Here is a 6,264-nt window from a genome sequence, read left to right on the forward strand (position 1 = left end):
GAGTTGTATATATACAGAATGTACACAGCCATGTATCGCCATCACTGCTGGTGATTCGATGGATAAATCTGTTGTAGAGTTGTCACTGGTTCAGACGTACTTATATATATATATATATATATGTATATATAGAGATAATTCAGCTGTTCTGTAAAGTTTGTATCTTAATGCCTGTGCTAGATTCATTTTACATCATAATCATACTATGAAGGTTACTGTTAGCCTTACACTTAATGTTTCCTTTTATTGGTATTGGTGTTGTTTTGTACACTTTTTAGGCGTTTTTATATACATGCCATCTTCATGTCTTATATATATATATCATGTACTGTATTACGACGTTAGATTAAAACTGACGAGGAAAGGTAACACACAGACACCGAAAGCTTCATTACTGTAGAGTCTAGGTGGTTGAGTGGTTTAGCGCATCGGGCACAGTACAAGGCGATTTAGTGCCACGATATCTCAGTTGCATGAGTTTGAATCCCGCCACGGAAAGAACAATAAAATTGATTACGCAAATTTACAGATCTAACATTGCTGGGCTGTTATTTAGACGAACTACGGTCTCTTGTGGACAGTTGCCTCATTGGTAATCATTACACCACATCTTCTTTTTTATATATACACAGAACGTGTTTTCAGCTTTGTATCATCATTACAGGTGATCCGATAGATACAATCTGTCATAGAGTTGTCACTGGTTCAGACGTATGCCACATAATTGTAAGGACTAAATGAATATTCATCCTTATGTAGACTTATAAATTCTAAATTTAAGATGTTACCCAAAATAAATAAACAAGCCATACGTGTAAAATTCTAATTCTAAAAATCATAAAAAGATTTATTTTTTTACCTAACATCCCACTGTGCTTAAGCAACACAAATAGATGAATTTAAATCATATTTATCACAAAGTCGATAATTAAATAGTTATGGATGTATAAGAACTGAATACTTGAAAAGCTACATGACCCAAAAGGACCAAGATAATAAATTCATAATTGTAAAAAAATCAGTTCACATGATACCCCCGGGGACTGATAGTCAGTCAAAAGCAGCGGTATCAAATGTTCCGTTAAGTTTTAAAATCTAAATGAGATCTTATAAAGGTGTTGATGAGGAAAAAAAGCCACGGAATAATAAATTTATATAAGATTCGTTTCGATGAATGAATTACACTACGACAAAATTGTCGCCATTTTGTGCATTTTTCCTTTGATATTTTTTTGTGATAATTTTTCATATCATGCTACTCGCTTGAGATGGAAAAGTATCGCTAGATACTAAGCAGGCACGTGGCGTTGCTAACAAAATTAACATGAAATTGACATCGTCGTCATAGGTAAAATAGCGATAAACAGATTATCATTGGTCATCTCAACGATAATCTATAAGTAGCAGAACATTTGTGAATTCAATTACAGGTGTAGTTGCTTCCTGATCCTTGTTTGTTGTCTACCTTTTAATAAACAAAATGCCATGCAACCTTGTGATTGTGAGATGAAATATATTGTCATCAATTCATCTACTTTGTTATAACTATATGTAACTGTCTAATTGTCAAGATATCCCGTTTATAATGGTCACATTGTCTATATATATCATTTATGTTATAATGGTAATTATCCTGCTGTATGTAATGATCAAGATGACCAGTATGTATATTTAAGATATCCGTAATGTAAAAGTCATCATCGTTTTGTGCATTTTTCCTTTGATCTTTTTTTGTGATAATTTTTCATATCATGCTTCTCGCTTGAGATGGAAAATCATCGCTAGAAACTAAGGAGGCACGTGGCATTGCATACGAAATTGACATGCAATTGACAACGTCGGCATATGTCAAATAGCGATAAACAGATTATCATCGGTCATCTCAACTCGATTGTTTTTCTCGCTTTAGCCGTCTCGGCTCAAGCGAGAAAATCAATCTCAACTGGTCAAGATGTTAGGTGTACACAGTCAAGTTATCCTATATGTAAAAGTCACCATCTGATGTATGTTATCGTCAAGCTATCCTGTATCTAATGGTTAAGACATCAATAGTAATTGATTAAGATATCTAACGTGATAGTCAACATATACTTTATGTAATTGTATGATAGTAAATATATCCCGTTTATATCGATTTAATGGTAAACAGATCCTTATGTAATAGTCATGATTTGATGCAAGTCAAGATATCCTGTATGATCCTGTATGTATTAAATTGTGTTTATGTAAAGATCTCATGTGTGCACATGCATGTTTTCCTGTATGCAAAATCCAATATTTCATGTATGTAAAAATCAAGGTAATCTTTATCTAATGGTTAATGTATAGAACAGTCAAAAGTCATGTATATATACTAGTAGTCAAGATATCTAGTACGTAACGGACAAGATATCTTGTATGTATAGTCAGGATATCTTGTACGTGACGGAAAAGATATCCGGTATGCATAGTCAAGATATCATGCACATAACGGACAATATATCCCGCCGTATGTATAGTCAAGATATCTTGTACGTAACGGACAATATATCCCGTATGTATATTCAAGATATCTTGTACGTAATGGACAAGAGATCATGTATGTTATGGTCAAGACATCAACATTTACAACGCCAAACCTGCCATTTGATAACAGTTGATGTAATTCCTAATAGATATCTTAGGGTCAATGTCCCCATTGGGAAGTTGCTGTGTATTTTAAAAGTCAAACGGACGTGGAAATATAATTATAAATCCAAAACAGTAAAACGGACGTGGCAGTGTATGTATGCATCTCATACAGCAAAACAGACGTGCCAGTGTATAAGTGCATTCCGAACATCCATACAGAGGTGCCAGTGTATCTCAAACCAACCATACAGACGTGACCGTGTATCCAGAACCAGCCATACAGACATGAGTGTATCAAACATAGCCATACAGACGTGACCGAGTGTATCAAACATAGTCATACAGACCTGGCAGTTTATGTATGCATCCCGCACTGCCAAACAGACATGGAAGTGTATTAGGGCATCCTGAACATCCATACAGAGATGCCAGTGTATCCAGAACCAGTCATTCAGACGTGATAGTGTATATCACACATCCATACAGACATGACAGTGTCGCAACATAGCAATACATACATGACAGTGTATATCACACATCCATACAGACATGACAGTGTCGCAACATAGCCATACAGACGTGACAGTGTATATCACACATCCATACAGACATGACAGTGTCGCAACATAGCCATACAGACGTGACAGTGTATATCACACATCCATACAGACATGACAGTGTCGCAACATGGCCATACAGATGTGACCGTGTGTATCACACATCCCTACAGACATGACAGCTAGTGTATCAAACATAGCCATACAGACGGACGTGAAAATGTATATCAAACATAGCCATACGGACATAACAGTGTATCAAACATAGCCATACGGACATAACAGTGTATCAAACATAGCCATACAGACATGACTATTAAATATAGCCATACAGACATGACAGTGTATCGAACATAGCCATACTGACGTGACAGTGTCGCAACCTATCCATACAGAAGTGACAGTGTATATCACACATCCATACAGACATGACAGTGTCGCAACATAGCCATACATACGTGACAGGGTATATCACACATCCATACAGACATGACAGTGTCGCAACATAGCCATACAGACGTGACAGTGTATATCACACATCCATACAGGCATGACAGTGTCGCAAAATGGCCATACAGATGTGACCGTGTATATCACACATCCCTACAAACATGACAGCTAGTGTATCAAACATAGCCATACAGACGTGAAAGTGTGTATCAAACATAGCCATACGGACATAGCAGTGTATATCAAACATAACCATACATATATGACAGTGTATTAAACATAGCCATGCAGACATGACAGTGTATTAAACAAAGCCATACATACATGACGGTGTATTAAACATAGCCACACAGACATAACAGTGTATCAAACATAGCCATACAGACGTGACAGTGTCGCAATATAGCCATACATACATGACAGTGTATATCACACATCCATACAGATATGACAGTGTCGCAACATAGCCATTCAGACGTGACAGTGTATATCACACATCCTTACAGACATGACAGTTTCGCAACATAGCCATACAGACGTGACAGTGTATATCAAACATAGCCATACGGACATGACAGTGTATATCAAACATAGCCATACGGACATGACAGTGTATATCAAACATAGCCATACAGACATGACAGTCTATTAAACATAGCCATACAGACATGACAGTGTATTAAACATAGCCATACAGACGTAACAGTGTCGCAATATAGCCATATATACGTGACAGTGTATATCACACATCCACTTTTTATCCTTTCATTTATGATATATTCGGAAATTGATTTGATATTGATATTCGAAACAATTTGTGCAAACAGCAGCTAGTACTGAACACATACAGAAAAATGTTATGCATACTTTAATTGAATTCATCATCTAAATTATTTTTGCTCTTGATTTTAAGGGAAGCAATTCCAGCTTAAAATGTTTTCAAATTATACATATTTATATTACAGATCTATTTTAAATGAGAATTTCACAATTAACATATTAAAACCACCACTTATGCAATGATGTAAAAGAACAAACACAAAAAAAAGAGAGAAATATTTTTATAAAAACTTAAAACAACCTCAGATCTCAGAATGAATAATCGAGTTAATATATATATTCTTTGTATGTTTATAATCTTGTATGAATATTGTTAGTGCTTCATAAGCCTCTAAAGGCTGGCTGATATGGTATACTATTGCTAATGTATTGAAATGTAATTGTAATTTCATGTATATTGTATCAGGTTGCACATTAAATAAAATAAAATCTAAATCTAAATCATACAGACATGACAGTGTCGCAACATAGCCATTCAGACGTGACAGTGTATATCACACATCCCTACAGACATGACAGTTTCGCAACATAGCCATACAGACGTGACAGTGTATCAAACATAGCCATACGGACATGACAGTGTATATCAAACATAGCCATACGGACATGACAGTGTATATCAAACATAGCCATACAGACATGACAGTGTATAAAACATAGCCATACAGACATAACAGTGTATTAAACATAACCATACAGACATGACAGTGTATTAAACATAGCCATACAGACGTAACAGTGTATCAAACATAACCATACAGATATGACAGTGTATTAAACATAGCCATACATACATGACAGTGTATTAAATATAGCCATACAGATATGACAGTGTATTAAACATAGCCATACATACATGACAGTGTATTAAATATAGCCATACAGACATGACAGTGTATCAAACATAGCCATACAGACGCGACAGTGTATCAAACATAGCCATACAGACATGACAGTGTATCAAATATAGCCATACGGACATTACAGTGTATCAAATATAGCCATACGGACATTACAGTGTATATCAAACATAGCCATACGGATATGACAGTGTATCAAACATACCCATACAGACGTGACAGTGTATCAAATATAGCCATACAGACATGACAGTGTAATACCCCCATACAGACGTGATAGTGTATATCACACCTCCATACAGACATGACAGTGTATATCATACATCCATACAGACGTGACAGTGAATATCACACATTCATACAGACGCGACAGTGAATCTTTACATCTCATGTAGCCAAGGAGTTGTTCTAACAGACGTTTTTATTACTACAAAGCAAGGACAGAAACCATATCATATAAAAGCTTACTTTGTGGCAAGCAAAATAAATTATGCGTTTTTTGTTTTTGTTTTTTGTTTTTGTTTTTTGTTTTTTTTAATGCTATACACTGATACAACGATCGTATATAGTGAATATGGATAACTGAATGCTACTTTGTGAGATATAATTTAACATAAAGAAAAGTAAATAATAATTTCAATAAAAAACAATAACAAAATAAAAAAAAAACAAATATCTTCATCCAATAAGAAAAAGATAAACATATATACACAACATTGAAAGATACTACAAACAATACAGTCTCTATCCGCAAATGGTATAAACTAGAACCTATGTTTATACTTTTAATTACCGAAACGAAAATAAATTCGTCAAAACAGGAATCCTGCATATCGAACATTATCACTACTAAGTGAAGTATGAGGAGAGTCTTCTATAATACATTAGATATATAAAACGGACACAAATCCCATATTTTGCAGTGGTATAACACCATTTTATTATTT

The sequence above is a fragment of the Mytilus edulis genome, chromosome 7 (assembly GCF_963676685.1).
Source record: "Mytilus edulis chromosome 7, xbMytEdul2.2, whole genome shotgun sequence".
NCBI lineage: Eukaryota > Metazoa > Mollusca > Bivalvia > Mytilida > Mytilidae > Mytilus > Mytilus edulis.